Source organism: Monodon monoceros, unplaced genomic scaffold, assembly GCF_005190385.1.
Source record: "Monodon monoceros isolate NGI ecotype Baffin Bay Population unplaced genomic scaffold, NGI_Narwhal_1 Super_Scaffold_18, whole genome shotgun sequence".
NCBI classification, from domain to species: domain Eukaryota; kingdom Metazoa; phylum Chordata; class Mammalia; order Artiodactyla; family Monodontidae; genus Monodon; species Monodon monoceros.
Window position 1 is genome coordinate 159,847,504 of NW_021703774.1, and position 21,376 is coordinate 159,868,879.

A 21,376-nucleotide genomic window follows, 5' to 3' on the forward strand; every position below is an offset into this window, starting at 1 on the left:
ACAACCCCCCCCACACACATGTTAGACATGGCTAATGTGGCACAGCTAGTAGTGGTATCAGGAAGCATTTTAACTCAAGAGCTCAGGCTCTTAAGCACTGTCTGAAAAATGTATTAATGCTTCCAGAATTACTGTATTTGTCCTCAAATCAGTAGCCCATCCAAAGTATAGAAGACAGGCCACAGTAGACAAATATGATACTTATGATTCATTTTTACATAGTAAAAAATAGCTCAGAGGCAGGTAAGTTGGAGAAAGTGTAGAGAGAAAGCCCAAACCAGATTCTACATAAATACAAAGTAACTATTGACAAAAAACATTAATAAAGGGCTCCATAAGTTAGAATGTATGTTTGGGAAGCTAATTTACAAGGCACAGACTGTTTAAGAGGATTTGTTTTGGCCTTGATAAATAAGGCTGGCTTAGATTAGGTACACGATCTATAATAACGTTGACAAATACAATGGAAGAAAATATGCCTATGACATATCAGAATTAAACACTGGGTAAAAAGGGGAGAAAACCTCAAACTTTAAAGGAACAGAGAGGAGGGACTGTTTACAGATGGCTCCTAAAGAGGAATAGACCTCTGTGTGCCTCCCTGGAACCCAGGAAATGTTTCTACTTAGGGTGAGCCTTCCACACCAGGGATCTGGAGAAAACAGAAAGTGCACAGAGAAAGTACCTGGAATAAAAGCTACAAATCTCACTTAAGTTAAAAATTACAACCGCTTACTTCCTGCTTAACTTTATTAAATATTGATTATAGTTACTATTTATTATAAGTTCCCATAAGTTTCTAGGTAGCATGGTATACAGGAGGAAAAGGAGGCAGGGAGAAGCGTTTTACCACTGACACTGATTAGAATTGTAGGTGCAAAATGATAAAAAGCAAATGGACTTTTAGGTGGTTTTCTTACTGCTTTTAAATTCCTTACAGACCATGCACCCCCTTACAAGCCTGCACTACTGCCCCCAATTTGACATGCCGCTGCTAGGTAGAATACTAGCTAGCTATTAATATACCTGATCTCATTATCACTCCCTTTTTACAGGTGAGACCAAGTCTCAGAGATATTAAGTAACTTAGCCAGGGTCACACAAATTGTAAACACCAGAGCCCGGATAGGAACCCAGGTCCATATGACTCCAAAGCATTTCTCTGGCTGTGCTGGATTACCTCAAATGTCACCCTTATTCCCACCTGTATTAAAAAGAGATCTCACTGCTGCCATCACTTCAGAGAACTGTTTGTCAGTCTGATATAAAGTTAAGCTTATATCTACCCTATGACCCAGCAATTCCATTCCTTAGGTATTTACTTAAGGGAAATGAAAACACTTGTCCATCTAAAGACTGGTATAAGAATATCCATAGATGCTTTAATTTTTAAAGCCCCACACTGGAAATAACCCAAATGATCATCAACAGGAGAATGAATACACAAAAGTAGTGTATTCATACAGTGTAATCCTACTCAGAGATAAAAAGGAACTACCCATAGATACATGCAACCACGTGGATGAAACTCAAAAAACGTTATGATAAGCAAAAGAAGCCAAACACAAAAATATGTATACTATATAATTCCATTTACAGAAAGTATATGAACAGGCAAAACTAATCTATGGAGACAGAAGCCAAAATGTGGTTGCTCTGAGGTAGGAGTGTTGACTGGAAAGGGCACCATGGGAACTTCCAGGGTGATGGAAGTATTCTCTCTCTTGTTGTGGGTGGTAGTTACTCAAGTGCCAAAACTCATCTAACTCAACACTTGAGACCTATGCACTTTATTTTTATGTATATCATACCTCAATAAAGAGAGGGAAGAAACAAGGGAGTAATAATAATAGTGGTAGTGGTAGCTGATATATAATAAGCGCTATCTCACCATCTACCAGGAACAATATTGTGCCCTTCATTTATGCTTTGAGTTAAACTTTACAACTACCTTGTGATGGAAACACCACTACTATTCTCATTTTTCAGATGAGGAAAAGGTTAATATCCCATACTGTATAAACAGCATAGTAAGAATGTGAATTCATGTCTGACAGATTCCAGAGCTTGGCTCTTAACCATGGTGTCATATTGCCTTTTAAATTAATTAATTAATTAATTTTGAAATATTATTTTACAATCTACTTTTTAAAAATTATTTATTTATTTATTTTTATTTTTGGCTGCATTGTTGGGTCTTCGTTGCTGCGTGGGCTTTCTCTAGTTGTGGCGAGCAGGGGCTATTCTTCGTTGCGGTGCGTGGGCTTCTCATTGTGGTGGCTTCTATTTTGCGGAGCATGGGCTCTAGGCGTGCAGGCTTCAGTAGTTGTGGCGCATGTGGGATCTTCCCAGACCAGGGTTCGAACCCGTGTCCCCTGCATTGGCAGGCGGATCCTTAACCACTGCGCCACCAGGGAAGCTCCATTTTGCCTTTGTAAATTTCGGGGTATTTCCCTCAAAACTTAAACGCCTGCTATGTGCCTGCCAGTACTGTACTGGATCAGAGAGATACAACTAAGTCAGACAGACACATCTCCTGTCCTCTGGAGGAGCTGATGAGGTTTTGTTTTCTCCTCCTCTTCTCCAAACTTATAACATTAGCCTTTCCCCATGTTATTATGATCTCATAAGCATCACTTCAAATGGTTATAGAATATTCCTCCAAAGGTTAAACTATATTCATCTCTACCTTAGTGTTGTACACTTAGATCAGTTCCAATTTTGGTGAGTTGATGTATTTTATTTTATTATTTATTTATTTTTTTATTGGCTGTGCCATGCAGTATGTGGGATCTTAGTTTCTTGACCAGAGATCGAACCCGTGCCCCTTGCATTGGAAGTGCAGATTCTTAACCACTGGACCGCCGGGGAAGTCCCGAGTTGATGTATTTTAAAAGTCCAGTGGGGGCTTCCCTGGTGGCGCAGTGGTTGAGAGTCCGCCTGCCGATGCAGGAGACACGGGTTCGTGCCCCGGTCCGGGAAGATCCCACATGCCGCGGGCCCATGAGCTGTGGCCGCTGAGCCTGCGCGTCCGGAGCCTGTGCTCCGCAACGGGAGAGGCCACAACAGTGAGAGGTCTGCGTATCGCAAAAAAAAAAAAAAAAAAAAAGTCCAGTGGGAAAAGAACATTTACAGGTGACTGGGCAACCCAGACTAGGCAGAAAGTCATGATTTTTTGCATTTGACTGGAAATATATACAATCTGTGTTGTAACGTTAGGTATAGCCAATGCTACTCAGGAGCTCTGCTGAGCAGTCACGGTGTGTAGAAGTATATTAAAATAAGAAACATTATTAATTAATACAATTTAGGAGACAACAATCTATCAAAATGTAGGACCTACAGGGAAAAAAAAAATAAAAGTCATTCTTGATAGGGGAAAAAGTTGGGACACATTGCATTAAGGGAACAAGAAAAGAGAAGCAAAGAGCTAGGAAGTCTGCCAACCAATGTGTATCCTGGCATAACCCAAAGGACTGGAGATCCTTTTGTCCAGATTTATTCTTTTACAAGAGGAAGCTGGGTCACACATATGAGGCAGAATTGTAAAGTGAAAGAACGGTCTGGGTTCAGCTCTAGCTTGGCCTCTTTCTAGGTATATGGGCAGTCACTTAAGATTCCCAGAGCCTCAGATATTTCACTGGGAAATGGAGATGATGATAATGTCATCCTGACAAGATCACTGTGGAGATCAAATGATGTAATATATGCAAGGTGCCTAGCACACTTTGGTAAATGCTGGCTCCCATTCGTGGAACTCATCTTCAGGTATCTTCTCTTGCCAACCTCTGTGTGTTCTTCCAGATCCTACTCTCAAAGACCCCTCCACATGGCCAGAATACTCACAAAGGGTATACATCTTGAACAACTGGACTCCTTCCTATTTACTAACTTTTTCTAAAGGGTTATTTCTGCAGCTATTAAATTGTTACCCTAAGCTCTGACCAAACGGACAACTCATTTATTTCACACCCATTAGGTATAAGGCACTGGGAGAAAAGGGAATAGACAGTAGAATAAACAAAGACAGGTCCATGTCTATGGTGACATGAGACTAAGGTCTACCATAAAAGAAGAAGGAGAGAGGTACCAAAAAAACCCAGAAGACAGGAGCATCAGGCTTTAAGAGCAAGCTTAAACGACCTTTGAGGACATAGTCTAGCTTGGAGGTAACTGTGGCCCAGTTTGCATGGATACATGTAAGGGCCCTCTCTTAACTGCAACCCAAACCACATACATGTTTAACATACCCACTGACTTCAGACCTAAACGTTTGTATAATGAAGTTCCACTGAAAAGATCAATGCCAAAGAGCATGAGAGTTAGAGATGTTCAGTGGACCCTCCACAGGAAATGCCAACTCGGAAAGAGAGGAAACAGATGGCCATGTGCTTCTCTATAACTCCTTGACAGTGTGAATATGAGTCTGAGCAAGGAAGATTTAGATGAAAATCCAGCAAACATTAATTAAGCATCTACTAAATGCCAGGGTAAGTGCTAAGCTGTTGCGTATATCAATTCATTTAAACTTCACAATACACGGGTTTATTAGCATGTATTGAGATTACATAGCTGTAATATGACAGAATGGAGTGAGTCCTGAAGGCAAATAAAACTCGAGAATTCTTCACTTGCTCTCCATTCACTTAATGATTTGATAGTTATCTTAAAGGCAGAATGATCAGAATACCCAGACATCTCCATAACATCCTTTTGTTGCTTCTTTAACTTAGTTCAATGGTTTCTCAAATTTTAGTGTGCCTTAGAATTACTAAATGGAGCAATAAGAGTAACAAGAATAACTAAAACTTAGCTTACTATGTGTCAGGCCCTGTCCTAATTGCTTCACATAATTACCCTTCAAAATCCATTAAACTGTCCATAAAGGACAGTTAATGTGTTTTCATGTTCACAAGCTGTGTTTCCTTGAGCAAGTTCTTTAACCTCTCTGTGCTTCAGGTTTTATATCTCTAAAAAAGGAGATAATATACATAAGCTCATAGGGTTGTTGTGGGAACCAATTCAATAGTCGTAAAGCACTGTGATAGCTGAGTAGCAAAACTGGAAATCAAATCCAAGTATGTTCTTTCCCTTGCACCATGATAATTCAAGACTTATAGTATAGCCTGATGTGAACTATGATTACTGGGGAAGGAAAAATCCTCCTAGAAGTCATGAAAAGGAATGATTTAAAATATATTTCAACTTCTATATGTTCTAGCTAAAAATCTAAGTTTAAATATAGTGGGGCAAGTCAACAACCATAACTCATGTCAGAAAGTTTTTCCTTATGCTGACCTATATCTGCGGTCTATCCCTGCAAATTCTCTTTATTCATTCAATCTTTTTATTTGATTGATTGATCTTATTTTTATTTTTTATATGTTAGGCACTCTTATACACGCAAAGGCTACAGTGCTAAATAAGATAGAGAACTCTAGTGGTGGGGGAGAGAAAAAAAAATAAGCACAGGAATCAATAAAATGAGTTCAGATAGTGATAAACCCTATGTAGAAAATAAAACATGGTGACAGGTTATACTTTAGATACAGTGGTCAGGGAAAGCCTCTCTGATATAGCTATGTTTGAGGAGAAATTTGAATGCTGAGAAGGAAAAGCATGCCAGGCACAGGAAAGAAAAAGTACAAAGGTAGGAACGGGCTTGGTATGCTGTAGATACAGAATGAAGGCCAGTGTGGCTAGAACATAGTGATAAAAGAGACAGAGTAAGGCAAGATAAGCTCAGGGAGGTGACTAGAGGCAATATTCTAAGGGTGTCATATAGGCCATAGCAAGAAGCTTCATGAGGCCAGGAACTGTGTTGTCTTATTTTCTGCTATATTCATCTCCCAGAGTCTAGAACATTTCTGGCATATTGTAGGCACTCAATATATGCTTGAACGTATGACTGAATTAATGAATGACTCCCAGGTTCTGCCCTCTGGTGCTTCAGAGCATAAGTTTACTCCATCATCTCAAGCAGAGGTTGGCACTTTTTCTGTAAAGAGCCAGACAGTAAATATTTTGGGCTTTGCAGGCCATATGGTCTCTGTTATAACTACTCAATTCTGCTGTTGAATTACTAAGGCAGCCATAGACAATACATAAATGAATGAGTGTGGCTGTGTTCCAATAAAATTTTATTTATAAAAATAAGCGGCTATAGATTCAACCCAATCCCTACCAAAATCCCATCTGCCTTCTCTGAAGAAATTCACAAGCTGAACATAAACCTCATATGTAAATACAAGGGACCCAAAATAGCCAAAACAATCTTGAAAAAGGAAACAAAGTTAGAAAACTCACTTCCCAATTTCAAAAATTACAACAAAGCTACAGTAATCAAAACAATGTGGTACTGACATAAAGGACAGAAATTTAGATCAATGGGATAGAGTAACAAGTTCACAAATAAACCCTTACATTTACGTAAGGTTAACTGATTTCCGACAAGAGTGCCAAGACAATTCAATGAAAGAAAGAATAGTCTTTTCAACAAATGGTGCTGTGATAACAATATGCACATGCAAAAGAATGAAGCTGGGCCTCTACATGACACCATATATAAAAATTAACCCCAAATGGATCAAAGATGTACACATAAGCTCTAAAACTATAAAACTTTTAGAAGAAAACACAGGTGTAAATTTTTGTGACCTTGTATTAGGCAATGGTTTCTTAAATATGACACCAAAAGCATAAGTGACAAAAGAAAAAAAATAATTTGAACTTCATGAAAATTAAAAATTTGTGTGTCAAAAGCACTCTCAAGAAACTGAAAAATACCCACAGAGTGAGAGAGAAAATTTCAAATCACATATCTGATAAGTGTTTATTATCTAGAACATACAAAGAACTCTTATGACTCAATGATAAAATGATAAATAACAATTTAAAAATGGGCAAAGGATCTGAATAGACATTCCTCCAGAGAAGAAGATATACAAATGGCCAATAAGCACATGAAAAGAAGCTCAACATCATTAGTCATTAGGGAAATGCAAATCAAGACCACAATGAAATACCACATCACACCCACTAGGATGACTATAATAAAAAAAGACAGATAATAAGTATTGGTAAGGGTATGGAGAAACTGGAACCCTTGTATGTTTCTGGTGGGAATGTAAAATGGTGGTGCCACTTTGAAAAACAGTTTGGCAGTTCCTCAAAAAATTAAACCTAGAGTTGCCATATGACATAGCAATTCCACTCTTAGGTATATAACTAAGAGAACTGACAACATATGTCCATACAAAATTTTTTACACAAATTGTTCATAGCAGCAGTATTCATAATAGCCAAAAAGTGGAAACAAGCAAAATGTCCACTAACTGATGAGTGGATAAACAAAATGTGGTATAGCTATAGAATGGAATGTTATTTGGCCATAAAAAGGAATGAAGTATGATTCATGCTACAACATAGATAAATCTTGAAATTATCATACTAAGTGAAGGAAGTCAGATACAAAAAGCTACATATTGTATGATTCCATTTATATCAAGTGTCCAGAATAGGAAAATCCATAGAGACAGAAAATAGATTAGTGGTTGCCAGGGGTGGAGCCAGGGGTAGGGGATGGGGAGTAACCGCTAAAAGGGTTTCAATTTTGGGGTGATGAAAATGTCAGGAGTTAGGTAATGGTGATACTTGTACAACTTCGTGAATATACTAAAACAAAACAAAAAACAAAAAAATGCTGAATTGTACACTTACGTAAAATAAAAATGAACTTAAAAAACTAAGTCAACAAACAGGTGGCAAGCTGGATTTGGCCTGCAAGTCATAATTTGCTGACCCCTGATCTAAAGGATAGTTCTTGAAATCTCTCACAAAGTCAGATCTCTGCTCCATCTGTTTCTTACAGGCTATTTGATGAACTTGTTATCTAATTTACTTCTCTCAACTGATATTGTAATAAAACTCTGACAAGTCTTTGTTAGAATCAGGTTACACTATGAAACTGCCCTGGTCTACCATACTAATTATATTAAAAAAGAAAACCAATCTAGTTTGATATGACTTGTTTCTAGTGAATTTATGCTCAAATTATACAAGAAACAAAAAAGCCATCAAGCCAGTTGTGAAGGTGGGACATATAATGTTTTCAACTTGTTTAAGGACAATATTAAGAAAACTAATAAGGCAAGAGAATAAACCCACCAAGCCAAGAACTATTTGTTAAGCCCTTTAAAAAAGTAGACACATGGTTGAGGTGGAAAGAATGTGAACTCTAAAGCCAGACAGGCCTGAAATAAATCTTTTTTCTTTTCTTTTCTTTTTTTTTTTTTTGCAGTACGCGGGCTTCTCACTGTTGTGGCCTCTCCCGCTGCGGAACACAGTCTCCGGACGCGCAGGCTCAGCGGCCATGGCTCACGGGCCCAGCCGCTCCGCGGCATGTGGGATCTTCCCGGACCGGGGTACGAACCCGTGTCCCCTGCATCGGCAGGTGGACTCTCAACCATTGCGCCACCAGGGAAGTCCCCCCTGAAATAAATCTTATTAATCTTATTTCTACCACTTATGTGACCTTGCAAGTGCTGTTTTACTCTCCTTATTTGTAAAGTGAGGTTACTTTCCTCTCCCTCTCTCTACCTCTCAGTGTTAATGCCTAACACTATGCCAAGAAATCCACAAGTGGAAGAAACAGAATGGATCAAAGTGAGATTAGAACTTTAAGGTGGACTTTGAAAACCCTAGGGATGTTGAAAGCAAGTACCACCTGCCTCCGAAGTGAGGACTGCAGGCCACAAACTGAAATCCCAGGATATTTGGCTCCTGTCTGGTTATGACAATAAAACTCACTGAGACAAGATGAGCTAGCACATATAACTAAAGGGGGATGTGAAATGCTCAGCAAAGGTGTCCAAGGAATACAGAGAAGTGGTTTGGTCTATATACCAGAACACCTTAGAATTACCCTAATCAACATTAAACTTAAATCCTCTAATCTCAACCTCCCTTCAGGCTCTCTTACTCAGTTGCTGCCACTACAACACTTCTTTATATTTTCTTAATGAACATTTTTAACTCTCTATTTTGAAACAATTTCAAACATATAAAAAGGTACAAGAATAGTACAAAAACACCCATATATACCTTTCCCCTATTTCATTAACTGCTAACATTTCTTTTTCTCCCCCCTCTCTTCTTTCTCTCTCTCTCTCTCTCTACAGACACACACACACACTTTTTTCTTGAACCATTTGAGAATAAGTTACAGACCTCAAGACCCTTTACATACTTAAATTTCAGTGTCAGGAAATTTGACACTGACACAATTATTATTCAATATACAGTCTATATTCACATTTCACCAACTGTCCCAATATTACCCCTTTGATTTTGCTGATCTAGGATCCAATCCAGGATCACACACTGCATTTAGCTGCCATTTTCTTTTTAGTCTCCTTTAATCTGGAACAGTTCCTCAGTCCTTTGTTTTTTACGACATTGACATTTCTCAAGAATATGTCAGCTGTTCTGGAGAAATGTCTCTCAGTTTGGATTTGTCTGATTATTTCCTCGTGATTAGCTTTAGATAATGCATTTTGACAGAAATACCACCTAGGTGATTTTGTGTCCTCCTCAGTGCACACTATCAGGTGTCACCTGATGTTAAGGTGGTATCTACCAGGTTTCTCCACTCTAATGTTACTGTTTTCCCCTTTGCTATCTGTGAGGAAATACTTCTACATTGTGCAAACATCCTGTCCACCATCAAGTTTTCACCCAATGGTTCAATCATTCATTGATTATTCTTGCCTGAATCAATTACTGGTATGATGTGGTGTGACAGTTATAAAATGGTGATTTTTTCCAACTTTATCATTTCTTCATTTAGTGGTCAGCAATCTACTAGAATGAAGTGCTTTTCTCTCTCCCCACCCCTTCTTTCTCTCCCTCTCTCTCTTACCAGTGCAAAATCAGGTATTTTTTAATTCAGTGGGTTTTAATTCATTATTGTCATTATTCATCCTGATGCTCAAATTGTCATGGGTTTGGCCAGTAGCATGCCTTTCAAGCTGGCTTCTGTGTACTTATGATATGTTCCTGTCATTTTTCTTTCTTTACTTTCTGTTGATCTTCTGCCACAAGATGTTGTGGGCTCATCTCGTACACTCGCTGTCCCAGACCTGAATCAGTTATTCCTCCAAGGACCCCTGGTTCTTTCTAGTGGGGAATGGTATTTAGAAACCAGTAACTCATGGCTATTGAGGTATCATTGCTTCTGGACCCTTTCGGAAGACAGAGCTGGAAATAATATATAAATTTATATTAAGATATATGTATTTTTAAACCATGAATTCAGGAATCCCCTGGCGGTCCACTGGTTAGGACTCGGCGCTTCCACTGCTGGGGCCCATGTTCAATCCCTGGTCGGGGAACTAAGATCCCACAAGCCACGTGGCACAGCCAAAACAAACAAACAACCATGAATTCACAGAGATACTGCTAATTCCAATCCAATGCCTCAGAGTTCTTCTGTTGCCTATTCCATATTTGAATTTCCCTTCTCCCATAGTGAGAAGGGAACATCATTGGTATATTATATCAATATTATAAATATATTTATTATATATTAACTGATAAATTTATCCCAACAACACTGATATATTTACCCATTTGCTCAATCCTACAACACACACAAAATACTGATAGTTACAGAATTGCTATAGGAACACCTCTACAAATGACAAATTTACTAACTAGAGTTCAATCAAGATCTCTTTAGCTTGCCTTTAAAATACATACAAAGAATATTTATAGTCAAAGTACTGTGTCGAAAATTACTTGAGTTAGTTGGCAGCCCTTTCCCCATCTCTGCTGACTTAATTTTACTTTTTGAATGTGTAAAACCTCAAAGTGGTTATAAAATTAAAAACTCTACAAAAAGGTCCAGAAGGGTTATTCCCTTTTCTCTACTTCTCCACTTTATGCCTTCTGTCCCCTAGAGGTGACCAACTTCATTAGTTTCTGCTTATCCATTCTATGCTTGTGTTTGTAAAAATATGCAGGTACATATAAAAATTCTTACTCTCCCTCCTTTGTTACACCAAACTTGGCAAAATTATATTAAAACAGCCCTTAAATATACGAAAAAGATATTCTATTTCACTCATAAGAGAAATGTAATTTAAAACTCTACTGAGATACCATTTTTCATCTTTTAGAATGGTAAAAAAATTCAAAAGCTTAACCCCCTAGTCTGTCGGTGAGCTACGGAGAAACAGGCACTCTCAGGCATTGCTACCAGGAAGGCAAAATGGTGCAACTCCCACGGAGGGAAATTTGGCAATATCTAACAAAACCACATATATACATTTACTCTTTGGCCAGCACTCCCACTTCTAGGTTTTTACGCTGAAGATATATCGCTAGCAATACTAAAATACATATGTACAAGGTTATTCATTATGACATTGTAATTACAAACTATTAGAAATAACTCTAAGAGCCCATACATGGGAAATTCACTGATTAATCTTGTTTTATTAACACGTGAGACTACTATGCAGCTGTGAAAAAGAACTCTGTGGAGAATTCCCTGGCGGTCCAGTGGTTAGGACTCAGCGCTTTCACTGCTGTGGGCCTGGGTTCTATCCCTGGTCAGGGAACTAAGATCCCACAAGCTATGCAGTGAGGCCAAAAAAAAAAAAAAAAAGATCTCTATGAACTGATGAGTGATTTTCAAGATATATTAGTTAAGTGAAAAAAGAGAATATATATCATTCCTCAATGATTCTTACCCTCAACAAGTCCTCCAAGTCCAGTCAGTCACTCTGTTCTCTCCTTACATGCTACCTCATGTCTTTACTTCCTTCTCATCCACCTAAAAATCCATGATTCATTACTACAGTCATTCTCTTGCAACCTTCATCTGACAAAATCCGAACCCCACATGATCTTTTAGCTTTCCTGTATCTTCAACTTTCCCTTTCTCTACTGATTCTTTCCCCTTGGGATTAAACATGCTCAAGTTTCTCTAATCTAAAAAGTCCTCCCTTGATGCCAAACCCACATCTAGCTGTGGCCTTCCAGTTCTCTTCCCCTTCATAGCCATACTGAAAGAGTAGTCTATATTGGGTATTTTTACTTCCTCACTTCCCAATAATTCCTCAACCCACTTCTATCTATACCACAAAAATGGCCCTTGCCAAGGTGACCATGATGGCTTCCTTGCTCTAAATCCAAGGGGCACTTCTCAGTCCTTATCTTACTTGGGCCCCAGCGGTATTTGATAGTGCTGACCACTTCGTCTTCAATGAAACTTTCTTCTTCTGGGTTCTGTGGCATCACCCTGTTTTCCTTCCTACTCCTCCAGTTGCTCTTTCTTGATACCCTTTGCAAACTCTTTGTCCACCTGGCCCTTATACTTTTGTTCCTTATGGCTCTATCCTAGGCTTTCTTCCTACTATACACACTCCTCGAAGGCAATCACAACCCACTTTCATTGTTCCAATGTATATGCTGCTCACTGCTCCCAAATCAACATCTCCAGTGTGTACCTCATTCCTAAGCTCAGACCCAAGTATTCCAACTACCTGCCTAGAAAGCACTAGACAACACATGGGCCTATGGCTCCAGAACATCCATAACCAAGCTTATCTTTTCCTTCTCCAGTGCTCCCTAACTCTGTGAATGATACTACCATTTACCCTGCCAAATAGAAACTTAACTTTCATCCTTGACTCCTCTCTTTTCCTAACTTTCCACATTCAGTCACTAAGAATTCTGTTAATTCTACCTCTTAAATGTCTTTCAAATTCACTGACTTCTCTCCATCCAAACTACCATTATCTAGGTTCAAGTAACCAATCACCTCTTCCGGAATCACTGACACCATCTCTTAAGTGGTCTAGCTGTCCACATTTTAAACTTCTGCAATCTTCATTTTGAAGCCAATTTTAATTAAAAAAACAAAACCAAAAACCTTAACTGTGATCATATTTCTCACATGGTAAAGACCACTTGATAGCTCTCCACTGCCCTTAAGATAAAATCAACAGTCTTCAACACAGCTTACAACATCCTTCATTATGAACATCCCAACCTCATCAACCTCACTTATCATCCTTCTTCCACTTGTATCCTGGGACCATCTGTTCTCTTCAACCAATTACCCTCTACTCTCTCTCGCATCACTCATATGCTATTCCCCCAGCCTAGGATTTTTTTCTCTCCCTATCTCCCCCAAATCTACCTAGCTCCTCCCATCCATCTTTCAGGTATCAGCCTAGACTACATTTCTCTTAGGAAGCCAAGTTGAGATCTCTCTGGCATATTATGTTTCACTCATTTGTGAAATTTCTCAGAATAATGATGGACATGTGAGGGAGAAGAGGTTGGGGCTGGGGAGAGAACAAATGTTTGTTGAACACTATGTTTAAGATTGAAGAAGTGTGATGAGAGTATAAATTGGTACAAACTCCATGAAAGACAATTTTGTTAATATTTATTAAAATCACAGATGGATATACTCTCTGACTACTAATTCCATTTGTAGGTATTTATTCTAAAAATATACACCCACATATGCCAAATGATGTTGCAAGGAATAACACTGTACATACAAAAGACTGTAAGTAATCGACATATCCATCAACAGGGAAAATTTAAATAAATTATGGTACACTCATACAACACAATACTCTGAAGCCATGAAAGAATTAGATATTAGAAACATATTAGGCTTCCCTGAAGGCGCAGTGGTTAAGGATCCGCCTGCCAATGCAGGGGACACAGGTTTGAGCCCTGGTCCGGGAAGATCCCACATGCCACGGAGCAACTAAGCCCGTGCGCCACAACTACTAAGCCTGCGCTCTAGAGCCCGTGAGCCACAACTACTGAGCCCGTGTGCCACAACTACTGAAGCCCACGCACCTAGAGCCCGTGCTCCGCAACAAGAGAAGCCACTGCAATGAGAAGCCCGTGCACCGCAACGGGAGTAGCCCCCACTCGCTGCAACTAGAGAAAGCCAGCGTGCAGCAAGGAAGACCTGACGCAGGAAAGAAAGAAGGAAAGAAAGAAAGGAAAGAAAAGAAAGAAAGAGAGGAAGGAAGGACGAAAGAAACGTCTTTATGTACTGATGTGGTAAAATCATGAAAGTATATTTTTAAATTCAAAAGTAAGGTACAAAGCAGTAAATATGTTAGGCTAACATTTGTGAGAAAAGGTGAGAATTTTTACATAAAATTTTGCATAAAAATGCATAAAATTTCTCTGGAAGGATACTGAAATTGAATATGTTAGTTGATTCCAGGAAAGTGAATTTGGTGGCTGGGAAAAAGAGTGGAAAGTAGACAATCTTTTTAAACTTTTAAGCTAACTTTAATATAGAAAATTTTAAAAGCCAATCACACCAACAGGCTTTTAGTGAGCCTCTACTAAATGTTCAGTACTATATTCTAGGAGTTCTCTTTAAGTTTCATTTTGCATTTTTCAAAACTATACAAAGTAGTAAATTAGGAAATCCAGGGAAAAAATTCCCCCAGATAATATAGAGGAAAACATTATAATCAATAACCACAAAAAGGCAGGAGTTTTTACTGTTGATTTTACCTCTTTTATCCCATCCCCAAACCCTTATTATATCACCTTATCTTAATGCCAAAAGTCAACTCTTGTTAACCGAAATGGGGTCCATATGTGACAATGCGTGGGAAATAAAACAAGGGAAGAAAATGACCATAAAGCATTTTAAAAAGCTGGACGCCATCAAATCAGCATCTCAGGAAACTTTAAAAGCTTTCTATAAATAACGACAACAATAACTGTAGCTAATATTTGAGTACCATGAATTTTACAATATACTGAGCTCCGTGCTAAGTACCTTACATACATAAAATAACTTATTTATTCCTCCTCTTAAAACTAAGAGACAAACAGGATGTGTACATTATTTTACAGATGAGAAAATGGATCCTAGAAGTTAAAGGGCTTATCCATGGTGATATGGCTTATAATGGCATTTTTATTACTATAGTGGGGGGGTGAGGGTGTCAAAAAAAGGTATCCCCTCCAACCTCCAACTAGGAAAGAGGGAAATAAGATAGTCTTTTGAGATCAGGATTGTAAGAAATCAGTATCGTTGAACTTTCCTCCTCCTTGGCTTCCATAATACCATGTTTTGCCACCTCTATGCTATTCTTTCTGTCTCCTCTGGGTAGAGGAAGAGAAGAAACAGATAATCTCTAAATGCTGAAACACCTCAGTTCTTGGTCTTGGGCCTTCTTCTCTCTCCTCCTACTTTTTTCCCCAGTGATATTATCCAGTCATCCAGTTTCATGGCTCTATAGACCACTGGTTCACAAATTTTTAGTCTCAAGACCGCTTTACACTTTTAAAAATTACTGAGGATCCCAAAGAATTTTTTAATATAGGTTATCAGTATCTGCCATATTAGAAATAAAAACTGAAATATTAACTTCATTTAAAATTAACATTATTAATTATAACTTTAATTTAATGAAAATAAAATTAATTTCATTTAAGAAAATAATAAAAAGATAAGCTAACACATTTTAAATAAAAACTAACTATATTTTCCAAGACAAAAGAATTTAATGAGAAGAATGGCATTGCTTTACATTTTTGCAAAACTCTTTTGTCTAGCTTAATGGAAGATGACTGGGTTCTCATATCTACTTTTGTATTCAGTTTGTTGCAAGATGTTATTTTGGTTGAAGTACATGAAGAAAATCCACCCTCATAAAGATAAGTATTATAGTTGGACTAGGGAGCAGTATTTTAACGGCCTTTTCAGATCATTGTAGGTATCCTTCTTTGATACTACACCAAAATTGGACAAATAATGGTTTCTTAATGTTACAATGTGGAATCTGAAACCACATGAATGAGCTGTTGGTATCCTGCTACATTAAAATACATTGGTTGCGGACTTCCCTGGTGGTGCAGTGGTTAAGAATCCGTCTGCCAATGCAGGGGACATGGGTTTGAGCCCTGGTCCGGGAAGATCCCACATGCCGTGGAGCGACTAAGCCTGTGCGCCACAACTACTGAGCCTGCGCTCTACAGCCCGTGAGCCACAACTACCGAGCAAATGTGCCACAACTACTGAAGCCCGCGCGCCTTGAGCCCGTGCTCTGCAACAAGAGAAGCCACTGCAGTGAGAAGCCTGAGCACCACAACGTGCATCAACGAGGACCCAACGCAGCCAAAAAATAAATAAATAAATAAATAAAACAAAAACAAACATTAGTTGATTTTACATTAGGCCTGGGTCTTTTACAGATGTATGACTTTGTTTTCAAAACAGTGACTTATGGGGCTTCCCTGGTTGCACAGTGATTAAGAAGCCACCTGCCAATGCAGGGGACATGGGTTCGAGCCCTGGTCCGGGAAGATCCCACGTGCTGTGGAGCAACAAAGCCTGTGCGCCACAACTACTGAGCCAGCGTGCCACAACTACTGAAGCCTATGCACCTAGAGCCTGTGCTCCACAACAAGAGAAGCCACTGCAATGAGAAGCCCACACACCACAGCGAAGAGTAGCCCCCACTGGATGCAACTAAAGAAAACCCGTGTGCAGCAATGAAGACCTAATGCGGCCAAAAATAAATAAATAAATTTATTTAAAAAAAAACAGGACTCACTGAATTTGAACAATAAAATAAAGTTGACATTTGTTAATATCACTACAGATCTCATCAAAAAGACTTTTAAGAAGTACTGAGAGGCTATCAAGCTCATGGTGGCAGATACAAGTTTTCCTATATTCTTTTTTTTTTTTCCTTTGCTTTATTTAAAGCTCAAATTTTATCCTTGGCAACAAATACTGTCAGTTGTTCTTCTTGAAGTGATAGTTTACTTCATTCATTTCAAAGAAAATGTCTGCCAAATACCCATAATTGAATAACCAGTTTTCATCTGCTAGCCATTCTTTCAGATGGTGTTCCATGAAAAAAATGTCCAGTTGAGCTTGCAACTCAAAACAATTGAACAACTGCTTTTCCTCAAGAAAACCACCAGAGTTCAGTACGCAGCAGCAGTACTTTATGGATTCTTCCCGCCTCATAATAAAGAATACTGAAGAGATCTGTATTTAAGGGTTGAAATTTTAAATTAATAAGTTTTATTGTATTATTTTATTGATGTAAAAATCAAGGACATTTTAAGTAAGACTGGCTTTTTTTGGGGGGGGGTCACTGCAAATGCATGGGGTAAATAATTCAATGACTTTGATGCTACTTGCCTTGATTCACACTAAAATGACAGTAGTTTTACCACTTTTTTTTCGCAAATTTTTAAATGAATTAGTTTTTTTTTTTTTTTAGTTTTGTTTTGCAAATAATGTCTTAGTATTACTATGAAAGTAGTTTTGACCTCATGAATTCCCTTGAAGAGGTCATGGGGATCCCCAGGGGTCTGCAGACCACACTTTGAGAACTGCTACTATAGACTATTACAATGACTTTCCAGTTTTTATCCCAGTCTATGCTTCTTTTTTTGCCAAACCCACTGGACCCTGTAACAATAATAGAAATGTTTTCGCACTTATCAAAGGTCAAGCCCTCTGCTTCAACTCTAAATCCTATCCCCTCCAACCTTCCCTAGGACGTGGCTCCTTCAGTTATTCTCTCCTAATCCTTTATCAGCAACCACCATCAACATACAAACAACCTCTAGTATTTCTTCCCGTTGTTTTTTTTTTTTTTTTTTTTGCTGTACGCGGGCCTCTCACGGGCCCAGCCGCAGCGGCATATGGGATCTTCCCGGACTGGGGCACGAACCCGTGTCCCCTGCATCGGCAGGCGAACTCTCAACCACTGCGCCACCAGGGAAGCCCTCTTCCCATTCTTACAAATCCCTCCTTTGATCCCAAAGGCCCCTCCAGCTACTGCCCCATTTCTCTGCTTCCTTTTGTAAACGAGGTCTTTCAAGAACTGTCTACACAACTCAATAAAGCTGGAAAACAAAAACAAAACCAAAATAAAGTGATTCTGAAGGATGGCAGCGAGGGGAATAAAAAAAGCTGTCCTTCTTCCTCCAGTCTCCTGAAATGATTCCTCATTGGTTAAAGCCAACAAGAAGATAGATGACAAGAGAGACTATTGATACATCTGTGCAAGTCAGCTGCCCAGGTAGTTAGCTGAAGAAAGAAAGGTGAGAAGCAGATGTAGAAAAGCAAGAGAAGGTATCTTTTACAGTTTTGTTAGGGGAATCACTGACCAAAACCACCCACCCTGGCCAGGGGCAATAGTAACCAGCTGCATGAGTTATCTTACAGCAGGGGATCCTGGTAAAGAACATGGAACAAGCTACCACCAGCCAGAAGAATTCAGGAGAAGTCAAAAGGAGAGAGGAGACGCCAGTCCATATGTCCTACCAACCTCCCAGAATCCTTCACACTGGAACCCATCTTGGCTGAGTGATGCTCACACCACCAGGAAGGACCCTGAGTCAGAATCATTGGCCAGAGACAACCTGGAAACTAACCCAACACCATAAAACCTGAGACTGTGAGCCACGTGGCAGAGCAGTTCTCCTGGGTTCCCTTACCCTACTGCTCTCCACCCAGGCACCCCTTCCCAATACAAAGTCTCTTGCTTTGTCAGCATGTGTGTCTCCTTGGACAATTCATTCCTGAGTGTTAGATAAGACCCCAATCTCGGGCCCTGGAAAGGGGTCCCCATTCCTGCAACAGTTTACCCTTTTTACTGCTTACATCCTATCTTTCCTTTCATCTAGGGGAGAAGTTTGTAATAACTGACTAAATAGATAAATAAATTTTCATCACCCTCTTTAAAAAATTTTTAATTTTTTTCCTGCACCGTGTGGCTTGTGGGATCTTAGTTTCCCGAGCAGGGATCAAACCCAGGCCCATGCAGTGCAAGCGCCGAGTCTTAAACACTGGACTGCCAGGGAATTCTCTAAAAAAATTTTTTTAAATAGAGAGTTGTCTACTTGCTGTTGTACTCCTTCACCTCCAATTCACTTCTCAACCCCTCCAATTTAGTATCTATTCTCACCACTACAATAAAACTGCTCTAGTCAAGACCACAGTCACTGTTTTGTCCTCACTTATTCAACCTCTCAGAAGTATTGAGTAGAACTGACCACTCCTTTCTTGAAATACTCTCCTTACACTCTCCTGGTTTTGTTTCCGTTCTACTTCACTGACTCTCTTTCGTGGTTAACTTTTTTTTATCTCCTTAGCTTGTAATCAATTTCTGAAAGCTGGAGTACCTCCAGAGCTAGGTCTTAGACCCTGTTCTCTAAGGCTCCATGGATCGCTGAAGTCTCCGGATTTCTCCCTATAGTCCAGAGCTCTCCCCTGATTAGGACCATCAACTGCCCACCTGACATCTCCACAAAGCTATCCAACCGGCTTTCAAACTTTACAGGTCCAACCCCGATTCTCTCACAAACCTATTTTTCTCCCAGTCTTCTTTCCATCTGCTCTCACTTCTCTAAGCCTCACAGGTGGCAAAGCTGGGATTTAAACTAGGTCTCTGTTGGGTCTTTGTTGCTGCACGCGGGCTTTCTCTAGTTGTGGCGAGTGGGGGTTACTCTTCATACTGGTGCGCGGGCTTCTCAATGCAGTGGCTTCTCTTATTGCGGAGCGTGGGCTCTACGTGCATGGGCTCTACGTGCGTGCGCTCAGTAGTTGTGGCTCGTGGGCTCTAAAACACAGGCTCAGTAGTTGTGGCACATGGGCTTAGATGCTCCACGGCATGTGGGATCTTCCTAGACCAGGGCTCGAACCTGGGTCCTGTGCATTGGCAGGCGGATTCTTAACCACTGCGCCACCAGGGAAGTCCAAACTAGGTCTTTGTTTTAACACCTAAACCTGTGGGCATTCCTTCATACTGTGCACTGTTACTATAGGTCCCGGCTAAGGTGGCCTTCAGCCAAGTGCAAATTCAGACAGTGCATCCACCTTAACATATTTTTGTATTTGAGTGCCAAATCTTTGGAAATAATAGCTAGAATCCTGTTTTGTGTTCACAGAGGTTTCCAAGTCTGTTGTGGACAAAGTTATAAAACCAGGAAGAGATAGTAGAGACAATATGGGTTGGGTGGAGGCACAGCTAAAAGGAGAAGACCAGCCTTCAACTGTCCACTCAGCATCCACCAGAGCAGGGTTTTTCAACCTCGGCGTTATTGGCATCGGGCACTGCATAATTCTTTGTTGCACATTCTTTGTTGTACTATGACTGTAGAATGTTTAGCAGCATCCCTATACTCTATTCATTATATGCCAGTAGTGCCCTTTCAGTTTTCATAGCCAAAACTGTTTGGACATTGCCAAATGTCCCCTTGGAGGTAAAACCTTCCATGGCCCACCTCCAACTGCACTAAAGGGATGTACTTTATGTTTCAAGGAAATATGGAAAGAAATTCAAAAAAATAGAGTAAAGGATAAATAATACAATATATTTACAAAATCATGTTTTCAAAGACTTTTTAGAGGTATGGGGTAACAATAATGACATAAAAGTATAAAAGGGTTTAGCAAACTGTGTAAATGGTATGAGCTCCACTTTGCAGAAAAAAATTACATAAGCATGAAAAAAACTGGAAGACATAATAATAATTGTTATTTACTGAACTAGCTTATATGATCCAGGCATTGTATTAAGCACTTCAAAAATCATCTCATTTAATCATCACAACAATTCTCAGTTATTGATCCATTTTACAGATCAGGAAACTAAGGGTAACTTGAACAAGGCTATATAGCTGTAGAGAAGATAGGTCTTGAAACTAAATTTATTCAGCTCTAATGCCCATCTCTTAACTAGCATTCTGCTTCATAATACATGAAAGTAATATACCAAACATTAACAATGTTTACCTCTGGATGGTAGAATTAAAAGTGATTTTGTTTTCTTCTCTATATTTTTCTGTCGATTCCATATTTTCTACTATGATATTTACTACTTATATAATCAGAAAAAAAATTTTAAGTGAAAGTTGTGAATACCACTTGGTAACATGGAGAAGAGGATTATTATAAAAAAGATACAAAATTCAATGTAAAGTATGATTACAATTATGTAAAAATATGCAAAAGATAAAAGGAAGTATATACATAGTAATTATACTAGGGAGGGGGGAATAACAAGTAATTCTTACTTATCTTTTCCATATTACTATTAATGTAGTTATATTTTATAACGGATAAAAGTTTATAATGAAAAGAAAGCAATAACAATCATCTATAATTTCATTAACTCGAGATAACACTGTTAGTAGGCAATGAATTTCTTTCTAGTCTTTTTCTAAGATCAACACAATTACTTACAAACATTAACGTGAAGGAACCAAAGAGAATTCTTATTCGACCTGTAGATGACACTTAGTTGGAGAGGACAGCTAAAAGTTGGATTCAAAACACAGTTCTGAG

The 21,376-nt window shown here is 39.0% G+C and overlaps 1 protein-coding gene across 2 annotated transcripts in view; it reads right to left on the reverse strand.

The window, feature by feature from the left end:
* The window catches only part of WDTC1 (WD and tetratricopeptide repeats 1), a 71,851-nt gene that overhangs the window by 29,373 nt on the left and 21,102 nt on the right, over positions 1–21,376 (reverse strand). The window lies entirely within an intron of this gene.